The sequence below is a fragment of the Mirounga angustirostris genome, unplaced genomic scaffold (genome assembly GCF_029215605.1).
Source record: "Mirounga angustirostris isolate CCGP_5_RB_7025 unplaced genomic scaffold, mMirAng1.0.hap1 SCAF_12, whole genome shotgun sequence".
NCBI lineage: Eukaryota > Metazoa > Chordata > Mammalia > Carnivora > Phocidae > Mirounga > Mirounga angustirostris.
The window spans coordinates 97,689,693-97,707,347 of NW_026991720.1; positions in this window are offsets into that span (position 1 = coordinate 97,689,693).

Consider the following 17,655-nt stretch of genomic DNA (forward strand, 5'->3'; position numbering starts at 1 on the left):
GGTGGTCACAAGGAAGTGCACAGGAGGACCCTTCTTGTTGGTGCTCACTACAGTTCTAAACTTCACGTCAAGGTGACCGAGGTACAAAGCACCCTGAGCACTCCAGGCTCATACCACTTCAGTTTCAGACATCTTGCTAGGACACCCCCGGTGGAGAGTGCTCGAAACTTCCCGGTTGACTGACTGCTTCAGATCCAGCTGCCCTGACAGAGTGGCCCTGTGTGGAGTGGCCCAGGAGCACCTGGCCCATGCCTGTGTCATTTCCAGCTACCTGACAAGGGTATCTCCTGCACAGAGCACCTTGGGACAACATGGCTTGTTTCCATTGTATCGAATCCCCAGCTTGCCCCTACTTCAGCTTCAGCTGTTCTGCCAGAGTGCCCTCAGTGCTTAGAACTCTGGGCCCCCTGGCCTGCACCCACTTCAGTTTTAGCTATCCTGCCAGGGTACCCACTGCAGAGAAAGCCGTGGGATCTGCTGGCCCTCACTCCACTCAGCTCCAGCCACCCAGCCAGAGCACTGTCTTAATGGAGAGAGCCCCAGAAGACCCTGGATAACACCCACTTTACCTTCAGCTATTCTGCCTAAGTGCAGAGACACTCTGGCTTGCACCCACTTCATCTTTAGCTGTCCTGCCAAGGTAGCTCTATGTGGAGAGCCCCAGAACTCTCAGTCTACACCAGTTGCAGCTCCAGCCAGCCAGCAAAAGTCATCAAAGACCCACAGTCTACACAGGGGGCAATCATACAAGAGACCATTCCTTCAAGTTTAGGAATGTTCTGTCTAATCCATAGAAGCAAACACAGAAAGTCAAACAAGATAGAGAGACAGAGGAATGTGCTCCAGAAGAAAGAACAAGACCAAAACCTCAGAAATAAATCTACATGATTGATAGATCTCTAATTGTTTTCTGATTTCACTTAAGAGTAATATGGGAAAAGATATGGGGGGTGTGAGATAGAGATTCAGGTAAAATGTGATGGTTTGCATATAGATATTCCCATTTCTTCATAAAGCACAATTGGTAAAGTAGAAAAATCAGTGTCATATAAAAAAGACAGAAACTGGAGGAGAATAGCCACTTAAAAGGTTAAGTCAGAAAAGCATTATGCAGAGGGCAAGCTCCAGCACTGGAATCAGGACTTGAGCGACATTCAGAGTAGCAAATGTGAGATCCCCATCCTTCTCCCTTCACCTGTTCTCATAAAAGTGGCAGTCAGGCTTATGAACTGCTCAGCCCCAAAGAAGGGCCCATAGATACACTGAAATGAGGATATCCTTTGGGTTGGTCTTGGTATGAAGTCCTGTGCCTGGGCTCCGTCAAGGACAAAATTTCCAGTCGGCCTTTTTAGAAACTTACTCTTCCATATATTGGATAAATCAGGAGTGCCAGGATGCAGACCCAAACAAGGAAACTGACAGACAACAACACACATCAGGAGACAATAGAGACATGTCTTCAAATTATGAGAAAAAAATATTTTCAACCTGACATTTATGGACATACTGTGAGGAAGCATAAAGACATTTTTAGCAATGCAAGATCTCAAAGCATTTATCTCCTGTGTCCTCATTCTCAATAATTCTTTAAAATTCTAATTGAGAGTTATGAATCTGAGTGATTAAAAATGGGAGAAGCATTGGGAACTCATTGTGTGATGAAGTCTGACTATCAGCAGCTACCCATTAGGAACAGGAGCCAAACCAACTATTTGACTGGAACTGAAGGCTGGAGAGCAAGAAAGTGCTGCCTCCACAGGGAAACATAAAAAAAGGAATTCATCAGGTATTGATTTGCACATGCTGAGGAAATAATTTTGGTTCTACCGGAAATCTGGGGGATGATCCGATGAAGCCAGCAAAAATAAATTTAAATGTTGGGGCAAAAATAAACTTAAATGTTGTAAGTTTAATGAATGAAAAAAAAAACCATATTTAGGTAGGAATGTTTAGACCATATCCCATTTAGCAGTCATGTTATGGCTAATGGGAGAACAAGCATTTAGATTCAGCAGACTAGCTCTTGAATTCTGACCCACCCACTTATGAACAAGGTGATTTAAATCAATTCCTTGAACCACTGAGTCTCAGTTTTATTGCCTGTAAAAGATGATGTTAATGTCTGTCTAGAAAAGAATGCAGTGATGATTAACTTAGCAAAGGTATATTCAGTATTTAGAACAAGACATGAAAAATAGAAAATATATTTGATAAAACAAGATAGGAAAATCGATCAATAACTGATAGAAAGATTATTTCCCCAAAAAAGCAACCTCATTTAAAAACCACAGATTTCCCCAAGAATGGTTCAATTGCCTCTGTTAGCCTTTAGAGAAGATAATTATATAAGTAAATTACTAACAAACAGAGTAGAATGCATTTAAATTAGGAATAACAACTCTAAATAAAGCAGAAAAAAATCAAATTGAGATTTTTAGAAACAGGTATTTGGCCAAAAAAATTACATATTATTAAAATATGTGAAGTATACCTGCAAAATTTGGATGGAATAACAATAATACATGCTAAATTAAACTACTGTTTAACAACAACTGCTCACAGCCACATGTTGAGTGGTACCACGCCCTAAATTGGGTTCCAGGAAAAGAGGTTCATTTTCAGTGGTGCCACATTTTCTTTATCATTCATCCCTCCATGGACACTTAAGTTATTTCCATGGCTTGGCCACTGTCAATAATGCTGCAGTGAACATCACAGTGCATGCATTTCTTATAGGGAGCTATTTCATTTCCTTTGGGTATATATCAGAAGTGGGATTGCTGGATCGTATGAAAGTCCTACTTTTAATTTCTTGAGAAACCACCATATTGTTTTCCATAGTGGCTATCCAAAGTTACATTTCCACTAATATTGCACCAGGGCTCCTTTTACTATTCATCACCAACACTTGTTATCTGTTGCCTTTTTAGAGCAAACATCCTAAAGAGGTATAAAGTGATGTCTTGTTGTGGTTTTGATTTGGATTTTCTGATGATGAGTGATTTTGAGCACGTTTTCAGGTATCTGTCAGCCATTTGTACGTCTTCTTTGGAAAAGAGCCTATTCAGGTTCTTTGCCCATTTCTTAATTGGGTTATTTGGTTTATTGGTATTGAGTTGTATGAGTCCCTTATACATATTGGATACTGACCCTTTATTGGATATACAGTTTGCAAATACTTTCTCCCATTCTGTATGTTGCTTTTTCATTTTGTTGTACAGAAGATTTTTAGTTTGATGCAGTTTCACTTGTTATTTTTGGTTTTGTTTCCTGTACTTTTGGTGTCAGATAAAAAAAAAAAGTCATTGCCAAACCAAATAATAACACCCACCCACACACACACACACACATACACTAAAAACTAGAAATCATTTGAAAGAGATATTTATTTATTTATTTATTTATTTATTTTTTTATTATTATTTTTTTTAAAGATTTTATTTATTTATTTATTTGAGAGATAGAGAATGAGAGACAGAGAGCATGAGAGGGAGGAGGGTCAGAGGGAGAAGCAGACTCCCCGCCGAGCAGGGAGCCTGATGCGGGACTCGATCCCGGGACTCCAGGATCATGACCTGAGCCGAAGGCAGTCGCTCAACCAACTGAGCCACCCAGGCGCTCCTGAAAGAGATATTTAGAGAGTAATTCAACAAGGTCATTACTATATTATCAGAACTACTTATTCATTCATATTCTGAAAATCAAATGCAGTTTTTATTATTTTTTAATGTAAAGACAAAGAAATTTTTACTATAAAATTTGGTTTTCAAAGTAGTTTAAATTCATATTCAGTAGATTAACTTTGTTCTGTCCCAAAGATAAATACTTCCTTTCTGTGTTCTCGACGTGGTTTTCCAAGTATTTAAGGTCTTAGCTTTCAGAAGGCTATTACCTTTCTTGGTATGATAGACAATTTCCAAATATTTTGGTCATTTTCATAGATTTAAGTAGGCCCAATTGAAATACACATTCTTATATATCTTCTGAGATAATAACAGAATCTTGCTATAGTCTGTCTCTCTCTGACACTACAGAGAATCCCAGTGGATATCAGCCCTGGAAATGAAATCTTTTAACTGAGCCAAAATAGACCGTTTCCTTGAAAGTCATTTTAAGAAACAGTGTTCTCTGAAGCAGAACATTCTGGAATATTATGTCCCTCAAAGCATTTGGGTCCTTTAGCTTAAATGTGTATCTCATCATAAACCATTACCTATCTTGAAATTCCAGAGTGCAAAAATCTGTTGCTTATAAATAGCATATTTATATGTTAAATATCTGCAGCTCATGGACCTTCATTCCTTTTTTATTCTTATTGCCCTGAAGACAATTTCTAAAATGATTTTAGAGATACCGAGTAGTAAATGAGGTAGTCCTAAGAAAGAGCATACAGTGGAAGCAGTTTAATTAGAAATGTCCCAAGCAATCCTTTGGTTTTATATGTGTGTTCCAAGGTAGGTTAAGATGGAACAAAGGAATGAGAGCTTGCTCTCTCACCTGTAATTAAAATGCTAAGATCTCAGAGCTTTATGGAATAGAATCATAAGGCAATTAAATTACTGAGAAAAATATAGTATGCTCTTTGTGACCAGACAACATCTATTGCCACTCTAATGCAGATTTTGATCTAACATTTTATCTCTATGTAAAATTTTATAAAATGAAAAAAATATATTGCCAATTTACATAGTAGTTTCATAATTTATACATTTTAGTATATATTGATTTGTCAACGGCCAGTACTTAACTTTGCATCTTGCTTTCCAACGTATTAAATAGTTCAAAATAAAAACAAGAGTTAACGAACACTGTGTTCTTAACATAAAGGTTTGAAATAATGTAACCTTCTCTCGATGAAAATAAGTAAGGGAAATCTCATGTCTATGATCTATGGCCTGAGACATTTACTATGGTTTTATCTTGAAATAATTTAATGGGTTACTGTGTCTACTTCAATAGCTCCTTGAGGCTTCATTTGTTTGTTTGTTCAAATAGCTATCATCCATCAAAAAGGACAGGCAGAGTCAGGCTCATTACAGCCTTAGCTGATTTTCTAAAGTAACATTTAAGTCTGTTTAACATTACAGACAAACTTTCAAAATTCTTAGCTATTAGCACTAATTTTTCTTAGGAAGATTAAGAGAAAATTGAAGACTTTTTAACAGAGGAATGGCAACCTTTTGTGGAAGAATTTTTTTTATTTGTTCCTCATTAGTAAACTCTACTGTTTATAATATTTTAATTAAGATTGTTTTGAAATTTAGTTAGATTTGTGTGTGTGCTTCTGAATATAAATATAAATGTGCATATACATCTGAATATAATATATATATATTCTGAATATAAATATAAATGTGCATATACATCTACATATACAACTACAGGATAGAAATATTTTTACATGTGAAATATAACTATGCACATAAGTGTAAATATATATAATATAAAAGTATTTTTTACATATAAAATACCTTAAATGGATTTTGGGCTAAAGATATATGCCTTTTGTTCAAAGATTTCACTGAAATCTTTCATGTAAAGTTTTTCTAAAACCCTGAATTAAATGCAACTTCATTCTTTCTAAGGATTAGGCTTTCTGTTCCACCATCTTGCTGATACCGCCACTCTATAAATTTGAAGAGGCTTTGCATTTTTATTGTATTTCCATCTTTGATTATTTCTTTATAAAAAACACTTGGAAAGAGAAACTGAAGGCAAGACTTTATTTTCAAAATGTTTTTGAATTTACTCGGGTTGATCATATTCATTTGTTTTTATGAAGAAACATACCAAGTTTCTTGTCTGTTTGCCGTTCTTAGTCACAAAATTTGTAGTATAGGACGTAGTGTATTATATCATTTTGGTCTCTACATATTCTTTTGTGTAGCATCCCATACATTAAGAGAAAGTTTCCCAGACTGAGGTCTGTGAACAAAGTTCAGTCAGTGACCTGGAGTGCGCATGACTTCAAATATGCATGATGAAGCCTGGGCCTATCAAAACTGCTTTATAGCCACTTAACTTCAAAAGGAATCAATTTATATGCAAAGTCACCTTTCCTAGTTGAGGGACAGAAAGTTAAGAGATTCTTATTCTCTTTATTTTTTACTGATGTCACAAAGGTCACTTCTAAATCTCCCATCCAAAAACATAATATTTTAAGTTTTATTTGCCTTGCCTGATCAGTTGTCCAAATGGTAATGTTGGAATCCTATGTCTTTTCTTCTTGGTAATTTTCTTAATTATGATTGATTTTATATTTTGAATTTTTGTACAGTTACCAGAAAATGTTTTAGCAATTGAGTATTTTTAAAAATATACTCCAAATCCATAAATAAATTATCTCCCTCTTCTGTAACAATGTAATCATTCAGTGCATGAGACAAATGTCAAATGTTTGTTTTTATTCTTTTACTCTTTGCTGGTTGGAAGGGTAATTGCAAACAAAACAAAACAAAATCTAACTTCCTTCTAGATATTCCATGTAATTTCCTTTTTCTTTGGTCCTGCAGAATGATCATTTTAATATATTTTTTTCCTCACTTACAGATGATAATACATATTTATTTTAGAAAATCCAGACAATGAAGAAGAATGTAATAATCCTACAATATTATCCAAAGTCCCATCACTCAGACAACCTGAGAACATTTTGATATAGGGATTTTCAGTTTATCTTTCCATTAAACTACACACAGTTCTCATAAAATTGAAACCATAGTGCATTATTTTATTTTATTTTATTTTATTTATTTATTTATTTTTTCTTTTCTTTTCTTTTTTTTTCTTTTTTTTTATAGTGCATTATTTTATATCTATATTCTGCTTTGTTCATTCAACATCATAACATGAGAACTTATCCTTCTCTTTAAATGTGTTATGATAACATATCTTATACTATTACCACAGAATTTAATTAACAATCTTTTATTATTGGATTCTGATGTTATTTTATAATTTTAACTTCTTTATAGCAAATTACAGCTCATAAATCATCATGTGCATATTCTATTATAATCTTAATTATATTCTCAGACATTAAATTATTGAGTCAAAGTACATGAACACTTTTAAGGATACCAATGTAACATGTCCCACACACACATATACACGTAATAACATAATTTTATCAAGAAATTAGTCATTTCATCACCCTCCACTGAACACTAAAAATGACAAGGCACAGTGAGTTTAGAAATGAGACCTAAATGAGTTCAAAATGTGTAACAGATTGATCTACAAACTAGCTAAATGTGGGGTGTTAATTTGCTTCTAAACTTCTTAGCAAGCAAGGACAAAAGGGAGACGTTATTGGTGATGTTACTTGATGGATATTGAACAGTACTTCTTTAGACAGCAATCCTCCTAATGGAGGAGGATGAATAATTTATATTACTTATAATATATAAAATAAAATTCATAATTTTTATGATCATTTACTATTTACATAAGCATATCTTTATGTTTTTTTAAAATTTTATTTATTTATTTGACAGAGAGCACAAGTAGGGAGAGTGGCAGGGAGAGGGAGAGGGAGAAGCAGCCTCTCTGCTGAGCAGGGAGCTGGATGTGGGACTCAATCCCAGGACCCCAGGATCATGACCTGAGCCAAAGGCAGCCACTTAACCGACTGAGCCACCCAGGTGCCCCATTGAGTATTTTTTTTTAATGTGCACATAGGGTGCTGACAACAAGTCAAAATTCACTTCTATAAAAGTAATTATACAGAGGGTCAATGTGATTTGTTCAAACTATTCACTTGCTTCTGGTCTCCAAATGAAAATATGTGAAAAAGTAAATTTTAGAATACAGTGTAAATCCAGATGTATTGTATTTTTTTTCAAAAACTTTGCTTTGAAAAGTGTGTCTCAACTGGGCTTTCGTTACATAATGAGTGACAGAGTGTTGGAGATTATACGCTATGTATCCAGTGGAATCACAGAACAAACTTGCTTATAGGGTTTCTCTGTGTGTGTGTGTGTGTGTGTGTGTGTGTGTGTGTGTGAAGTTTAGGGAGAGGGATGATACTAAGAAAACATGTACAACTCAAAAACACCTGAATTATATTCTTTTAATACCCAGAAAGTAATTACATGTACCTAAGACAAAGACTAGAAAACGAACATCTTTTTTTAAAGCAGCTGGGTTTTGGTCATAAACTCCAGGATGGAAACAATGACTTAGGGGGCACATTTTCCTAAGATAGAGGTGTTGTAGGAGTTCAGAAGCCAGAGAATTAGCTGGTCATTTGTTATCTTCTCTCTTAAAATACTGTTATTTCTTGTGAATAAAAGAGTAAATGTTACAATTCTTAGACTCACCTGCCCTGGGCCTTCTCTATCAGTTGCATCTATAATTTGTGTATAGCTTTTATCTTTTAATGGTGCAGTCGGCCTTCAGTTCCTTCAAAAGATTATTGGGTAATTTAGAAACCAATAAGACAGAAAATAAAATAATACCAGAATATCAGCAGTATTTTACATGATCAGAAGTTCTTACCTGACTATTCGCATGGTACAGATTCCAGATGAACAGAGATGTAGTTAAGATTACTTTCTATGAAATCAAAGGTCAATAAAAAGCCAGTAACTTTGGTATTATTCCTGATATATGCAATGTTCCAAAATAATAGATTTGTCTGAAGCTGTTCATCCCCCATGTGTCACAGATGATGTGACACCATGCATACTCATTATTTAAAAAAAAAAGCATCAATTAATTTTTTTGGCATAAAAGAGGATAAGAAAACATAAGATTCTTTTAACTAAAAAAGGAAGAAAAGATGTTTATATATCTTTTAAAATTGTATACATAAATTTACAAATGTGAATATCACGCATGATGATTAATTAAGGGGAAAAATTTCCTTAGAGAGTAAAGGTTACCTTCCAGGGGAAATTCAAGGGCAAGTATTTTATGATTTCTTCATGCAGAAAAAAAAAAAAGATGATAGTCTTGTGTATAAGGGTTCATTTTCTAAGACTGGTAAATTATTTCCTTCAACATGCTTTCATTATTTAAAATTCTATTTCATCCACCAGAGTCAACCACTCTTTCCTCTTTTGTATCTGTCTTGCGTTTCTCTCACAAGCAGCTGCTAATTAGGAGAAGCTGTGGTCTCAGGGCTCTGTACAAAATCCCATTTCTTAGCGTTGGGTGAAACAGTGGAACATGAAGGGAGCAAAAGACTTTTAAACTGAAAAAAGAATTAAAAATGGATTATAGGGATAATGGATAAATGGATAATAATTATATATATTATATATATAATAAATAGGGATAAATGGATAATAATTATATATTATATAGGATATATAATATTTTGCTTCCACATAAGTTTTTCAAATATTTCATAATTAGTTTACCTTTCAATTTTTTTTTTTCATCAGTGAAAGTAAAGTGAAAGAGACATGGTATACAAACTATTGACATAAACACAAGCAACAATCTGGAACCAAAATTTCAGCTAACCTCAACAAACTGTATAACATGAAATGAGAGAAGGAAATAATTCTACATTTTTTTTAGTTCGATTTTTTATTTTTTACAAGATTTTATTTCTTAATTTGAGAGGGAGAGTGAGTGAGAGAGGGAACATGAGCTGGAGGAGAGGGAGAAGGAGAAGAGGGTCCCCTGCTGAGCAGGGAGCCTGATGCTGGGCTGGATCCCAGGACCCTGGGATCATGACCTGAGCTGAAGTCAGACGCTTAACCAACTGAGCCACCCAGGGGCCCCATTTTCTACATTTTTCTCTTTTGCAGCCACTGAGTAATTCTTCATAGTGTTAGAAAATACAGATTGATAATTATTTGTAAAATAAGAAGGGTGCCTATTAGGAAAATAAAATAGCATACAAAATACAAAAATTAGCTTAAAAATAAATTGTAGTCTAGCAAAAACTGAGATATGGAGAGAGAAAAAGTACAAATATATATAAGATTTAAAGTAAGAGCAAAATTAAGATGCATATATTTTGTTTAAGGAGATAATTACTGGGGTGCCTGGGTGGCTCAGTCAGTTAAGTGTCAACTCTTGATTTCAGCTCAGGTCATGATCTCAGGGTCATGAGGTAGAGCCCTGTGTCAGGCTCCCTGCTGGGCACGGAGCTTGCTTAAGATTTTCTCCCTCTCTCCCTCTGCCCCTCTCTGCCCCTGTGTGTGTGTGTGTGTGTGTGTAAGTGCATGCACGCTCTCTCTTTCAAATAAATAAATATATCTTTTTTAAAAGAAGATAAATTCTTTGAAAAAGTAATTTAAATAAGGCCAGAGCCACATGTCTTATGTGACAGTTATATTTAAGGAATGGAAGATTAATGTGAAGGGGTAAGAGGATATATTTGGTATATAAGGACCCAGGAAACATAGCCCCCATAGTCTTGTTCACCCATAAAACAAAGCCAAAGAAAAACAAAATAAAATGAGACAAAGCACAACAAAACAAAATAAAAGATTGTATTTTAGCTCCAAAGTTTTGAGAGAAGTTCTCTCTGGTTTGTCAGAATATACTAATGTGTGTTTCTTTTCTACTTAGGATACTTTATACTCTGAAAGCTTTAAGTTTACCTGCATAGGTAGATGCTTATATTCTAAAAATGAAGGAACTAAAGAAGAAAGGGAGAGAGAGAAAAGGAGGGAAGGTAGATTTGAATGTCCCAATAATAACTAACATGTGTGGGAGAAGTCTTTCTAAGAGTCTAGTTTTCAAAATTGAACATTAATTTGATGGTGGATCAAGGGAACAAGAGAAACAAGTCAAAAGCATTCAGTTTGTTTCCTGCAATTAAGAATTCCTCATATCAGTGAGATCATATGATACATGTCTTTCTCTGTTTGACTTATTTCACTCAACATAATACCCTCCAGTTCCATCCACGTCATTGCAAATGGCAAGATCTCATTCCTTCTGATGGCTGCATAATATTCCATTGTATATATATACCACTTCTTTATCCATTCATCTGTCGATGGACATCTTGGCTCTTTCCACAGTTTGGCTATTGTGGACATTGCTGCTATAAACATCGGGGTGCATGTACCCCTTCGGATCCCTACTTTTGTATCTTTGGGGTAAATACCCAGTAGTGCAATTGCTGGATCATATGGTAGCTCTAGTTTCAACTTTTTGAGGAACCTCCATACCATTTTCCAGAGTGGCTGCACCAGCTTGCATTCCCACTAACAGTGTAGGAGGGTTCCCCTTTCTCCGCATCCCCGCCAACATCTGTCGTTTCCTGACTTGTTAATTTTAGCCATTCTGACTGGTGTGAGGTGGTATCTCATGGAGGTTTTGATTTGGATTTCCCTGATGCCGAGCGATATTGAGCACTTTTTCATGTGTCTGTTGGCCATTTGGATGTCTTCTTTGGAGAAATGTCTGTTCATGTCTTCTGCCCAATTCTTGATTGGATTCTTTGTTCTTTGGGTGTTGAGTTTGATGAGTTCTTTATAGATTTTGGATACTAGCCCTTTATCTGATATGTCATTTGCAAATATCTTCTCCCATTCTGTCGGTTGTCTTTTGGTTTTGTTGACTGTTTCCTTTGCTTTGCAAAAGCTTTTTATCTTGATGAAGTCCCAATAGTTCATTTTTGCCCTTGCTTCCCTTGCCTTTGGCGATGTTTCTAGGAAGAAGTTGCTGCGGGTGAGGTCGAAGAGGTTGCTGCCTGTGTTCTCCTTTAGGATTTTGATGGACTCCTGTCTCACATTGAGGTCTTTCAACCATTTGGAGTCTATTTTTGTGTGTGGTGTAAGGAAATGGTCCAGTTTCATTCTTCTGCATGTGGCTATCCAATTTTCCCAACACCATTTGTTGAAGAGACTGTCTTTGTTCCATTGGACATTCTTTCCTGCTTTGTCAAAGACGAGTTGACCATAGAGTTGAGGGTCCATTTCTGGGCTCTCTCTTCTGTTCCATTGATCTATGTGTCTGTTTTTGTGCCAGTACCATGCTGTCTTGATGATGACAGCTTTGTAATAGAGCTGGAAGTCTGGAATTGTGATGCCGCCAGCTTTGCTTTTCTTTTTCAACATTCCTCTGGCTATGCGGGATCTTTTCTGGTTCCATACAAATTTTAGGATGATTTGTTCCATTTCTTTGAAAAAAGTGGATGGTATTTTGATGGGGATTGCATTGAATGTGTAGATTGCTCTAGGTAGCATTGACATCTTCACAATATTTGTTCTTTCAATCCATGAGCATGGAACGCTTTTCCATTTCTTTGTGTCTTCCTCAATTTCTTTCATGAGTATATAATAGTTTTCTGAGTACAGATCCTTTGTCTCTTTGGTTAGATTTATTCCTAGGTATCTTATGGTTTTGGGTGCAATTGTAAATGGGATCGACTCCTTAATTTCTCTTTCTTCTGTCTTGTTGGTGGTGTATAGGAATGCCACTGACTTCTGTGCATTGATTTTATATCCTGCCACTTGACTGAATTCCTGTATGAGTTCTAGCAGTTTTGGGGTGGAGTCTTTTGGGTTTTCCACATAAAGTATCATATCATCTGCAGAGTGAGAGTTTGACTTCTTCTTTGCCGATTTGGATGCCTTTGATTTCTTTTTGTTGTCTGATTGCTGTGGCTAGGACTTCTAGTACTATGTTGAATAGCAGTGGTGATAGTGGACATCCCTGCCGCGTTCCTGACCTTAGGGGGAAAGCTCTCAGTTTTTCCCCATTGAGAATGATATTCGCTGTAGATTTTTCATAGATGGCTTTTATGATATTGAGGTATGTACCCTCGATCCCTATACTCTGAAGAGTTTTGATCAAGAAAGGATGCTGTACTTTGTCAAAAGCTTTTTCTGCATCTATTGAGAGGATCCTATGATTCTTGTTCTTTCTTTTGTTAATGTATTGTATCACATTGATTGATTTGCGGATGTTGAACCAACCTTGCAGCCCAGGGATAAATCCCACTTGGTCGTGGTGAATAATCCTTTGAATGTACTGTTGGATCCTCTTGGCTAATATTTTGGTGAGAATTTTTGCATCCATGTTCATCAGGGATATTGGTCTGTAATTCTCCTTTTTGATGGGGTCTTTGTCTGGTTTTGGGATCAAGGTAATGCTGGCCTCATAAAATGAGTTTGGAAGTTTTCCTTCCGTTTCTATTTTTTGGAACAGTTTCAGAAGAATAGTTATTAATTCTTCTTGAAATGTTTGGTAGAATTCCCCTGGGAAGCCATCTGGCCTTGGGCTTTTGTTTTTGGGGAGATTTTTGATGACTGCTTCAATTTCCTTAGTGGTTATAGATCTGTTCAGGGTTTCCATTTCATCCTGGTTCAGTTTTGGTAGTTGATACATCTCTAGGAATGCCTCCATTTCTTCCAGGTTATCTAATTTGCTGGCATAGAGTTGCTCATAATATGTTCTTATAATTGTTCATATTTCTTTGGTGTTGGTTGTGATCTCTCCTCTTTCATTCATGATTTTGTTGATTTGGGTCATTTCTCTTCTCTTTTTGATAAGTCTGGCCAGGGGTTTATCAATCTTGTTAATTCTTTCAAAGAACCAGCTCCTAGTTTCGTTGATCTGTTCTACTGTTCTTTTAGTTTCTATTTCATTGATTTCTGCTCTGATCTTTTTTATTTCTCTTCTCCTGCTGGGTTTAGGTTTTATTTGCTGTTCTTTCTCCAGCTCCTTTAGGTGGAGGGTTAGGTTGTGTACTTGAGACCTTTCTTGTTTCTTGAGAAAGGCTTGTATTGCTATATACTTTCCTCTTAGGACTGCCTTTGCTGCATCCCAAAGATTTTGAATAGTTGTGTTTTCATTTTCATTGGTTTCCATGTATTTTTTAATTCTTCTTTAATTTCCTGGTTGACCCATTCATTCTTCAGTAGGATGTTCTTTAGCCTCCATGTATTTGAGTTCTTTCCGACTTTCCTCTTGTGATTGAGTTCTAGTTTCAAAGCATTGTGGTCTGAAAATATGCAGGGAATGATTCCAATCTTTTGGTACCGGTTGAGACCTGATTTATGACCTAGGATGTGATATATTCTGGAGAATGTTCCATGGGCACTAGAGAAGACTTTCCTTGTTGATTTTTTGCTTAGACGATCTGTCCATTTCAGTGAGGGGGGTGTTAAAGTCCCCCACTATTATTGTTTGTTGTCGATGTGTTTCTTTGCTTTTGTTATTAATTGCCTTATATAATTGGCTGCTCCCATGTTAGGGGCATAGATATTTACAATTGTTAGATCTTCTTGTTGGATAGATCCTTTAAGTAGGATATAATGTCCTTCCTCATCTCTTATTACAGTCTTTGGTTTAAAATCTAATTTGTCTGATCTAAGGATTGCCACCCCAGCTTTCTTTTGGTGTCCATTAGCATGGTAAATGGTTTTCCACCCCCTCACTTTCAATCTGGGGGTAACTTTGGGTCTAAAATGAGTCTCTTGCAGACAGCATATTGATGGGTCTTGTTTTTTAATCCAGTCTGATAGCCTGTGTCTTTTGATTGGGGCATTGAGCCCATTTACATTCAGGGTAACTATTGAAAGATAGGAATTTAGTGCCATTGTATTGCCTGTAAGGTGACTGTTACCGTATATTGTCTGTGTTCCTTTCTGGTCTCTGTTGCTTTTAGGCTCTCTCTTTGCTTAGAGGACCCCTTTCAAGATTTCCTGTAGGGCTGGTTTTGTGTTTGCAAATTCCTTTAGTTTTTGTTTGTCCTGGAAGCTTTTTATCTCTCCTTCAATTTTCAATGACAGCCTAGCTGGATATAGGATTCTTGGCTGCATATTTTTCTCATTTAGTGCTCTGAATATATCCTGCCAGTCCTTTCTGGTCTGCCAGGTCTCTGTGGATGTCTGTTGCCAATCTAATGTTTCTACCCTTGTAGGTTACATCTCTCTTCTCCCGACCTGCTTTCAGGATTTTCTCTTTGTCTATGAGACTCGTAAGTTTCACTATTAGATGTCGGGGTGTTGACCTATTTTTATTGATTTTGAAAGGGGTTCTCTGTGCTTCCTGGATTTTCATGCCTGTTTCCTTCCCCAAATTAGGGAAGTTCTCTGCTATAATTTGCTCCATTATACCTTCTGCCCCTCTCTCTCTTTCTTCTTCTTCTGGGATCCCAATTATTCTAATGTTATTTCATCTTGTGGTATCGCTTATCTCTCGAATTCTGCCCTCGTGATCCAGTAGTTGTTTATCTCTCTTTTTCTCAGCTTCTTTATTTTCCATCATTTGGTCTTCTATATTACTGATTCTCTCTTCTGCCTCATTTATCCTGGCAGTTAGCGCTCCCATTTTTGATTGCACCTCATTAGTAGCCTTTTTGATTTCTACTTGGTTGGATTTTACTCTTTTACTTCTCCAGAAAGGGTTTCTCTAATAACTTCCATATTTTTTTCAAGCCCAGCTAGTATCTTTAAAGTGATGATTCTGAACTCTAGATCTGACATCGTACTAATGTCCATATTGAGTAGGTCCCTGGCAGTCGGTACTACCTCTTGTTCTTTTTGTTGAGGTGATTTTTTCCGTCTTGTCATTTTGTGCAGAGGAGAATAGATTAATGAGATAACAAAATGCTAGCAGAGTAACCACGTCCCCAGAAAATATACTCTAAACAAATCAGAAAAGACCTGAAGCAGTGGGAAAAGAAAGGGAAAGAGAGAAAAAAGAAAAAAAGAAAAAGAAAAAGAAAAAGATAAAAACAAAACCAAACCAAACAAAACAACAACAACAAAAAACCAGAATGTGATCAAATATGATCAGGCTGGTATATAGATCAGTGCCACACACTAGATTTGGGGTGTATTTTGGTCTTTTAGAAGAAAGTGCCTCCCAAAATTTTAAAGAAAGAAAAACTTATATATGTACAAAAATAAGTGTTGATATGATGAAGGGATGGAATATGACTGTAAAGATGGAAATTATAAAAAAATTTATAAAAGGAATTGATAAGAAGTTGTTTGAAGAAAGAAAGAAGAGGATTTAAATAAAGAAAAAAGAAAAAAAAAAGGGAGAGGATGTGATCAGGCAGGGGATTAGAAAACACCATATACTAGAGTTTAAAGTATATTTTAATCTGTTAGAAGAAACTATCTCAAAATTTTAAAGAGAGAACAACTTATATATATAAGCCAAAAATACAGGTAACTACTCTGAAGGGATAGAATATGACTCTAAAAATGAAAAATAAAAATGTTTTTTTTTTTTAAAAAGGGATTGATAAGATGTTGGTTGAAAAGGGGAAAAAGAAAAATTCAAAAAGAAAAAAAAAGAAAAAAGACAGTTAAAAAAAAATTAACTTTGAAAGACTAAAGAATCATGGTAAAAAAGCCATGATTTCTATGTGCAGTATTCCCCTAGCGCTGGAGTTCTGCCGTTCTCATTGATCGGTAAACTTGGTCTTGGCTGGCTGTTCTCGCTGATCTTCTGGGGAGGGGCCTGTTGCCGTGGTTTCCAAATGTCTCTGCCGGAGGCGGAAGTGCCCCGCCCTTGCCCCCTCCCGGCTAAGTCATCTGCTCGGGTTTGCTCTCCGGGGCTTTTGTTCCCTGCGAGCTTTCTGTACAGCTTTGGAGGCGGAGAGTGAAAATGGCGGCCTCCCAATCTCCGCCCGGAGGACCCGAGAACTTGGGGCCCCACTCCTCAGTGAGCCCCCAGAGAAAAGCCGTCAGTCACTCCCGTCTCCCAGTCTCCGGCCGCACTCCGTGCTCACCCGGCCTGTGACCGCGCGTTTCTATCTCTGGCACCCGACCCCGGGTGGAGTCTCCAAACCCAGCAGATCCCTGCGGTGCACTCCCGCGCGGCTCCTCCCGGGGGAGGAAGGGGAGTCTCCCCGGATCTGCCGCTTGTTGGGTCCCTGCTGGAGGAGCAGGGGCCCGACTGGGCCGCGGATCACGGTTCATGGCCACCCCGATCTGAGAGCCCGCGTCTGGGCTCCGCCTCTGCAGCCGGCTTCCCTGCTCCGTTACCTGGGAGCTCTGCCACACTCAGGCACCCCCGGTCTTTCTGCGACCCCGAGGGTCCTGAGACCACACTGTCCCGGAGGGTCCCACCCCCCGCTTAGCCACCAGAGTGACGTCCCTCAGCGGAGCAGACTTCCAAAAGTTCCGATTTTGTGCTCCGTGGTTCTATCACTCGCCAGAAGCAGCCGATGGAGGCCCCTCCCCTGCCATCTATCCTCCCGAATATCGCCTCGGATTCACTTCTCCGCACGTCCTACCTTCCAGAAAGTGGTCGCTTTTCTGATGAGAGAGTTGTTGCTCTTCTTTTCTTCAATCTCTTGTTGAGTTTGTGGGTGTTCAGAATGGTTTGATCCCTATCCAGCTGACTTCCTGAGAGGAGACGAAATCCAGGTCTCCTACTCCTCTGCCATCTTGCTCCGCCCCCCTCCTTAAGTGTGTTCTATAACAGGTCTGATTCTAAAATTTGTATCATAATATTTGGGTTTTTTTTTTTACATTCAGAATCAAAAATTGATTTTGGAATGCATTCATTCTGATTTTCCAGTAAGTGGCAAATTGTGAATGTCTTTGAGTATATAGTTCTTGATTTAAAGAAATGTTAGTCATCACTAAGTTCTGCCAATTCCTGTAACAGGAAAAGGGTGAAGATCTTATGGTGTGCAGTACTTTCATTTTATTACTATTATGGCAAGATTCAATAAAGTTTGGTGACAAAGACTTATTTTGACTTTTACAGAGAAAG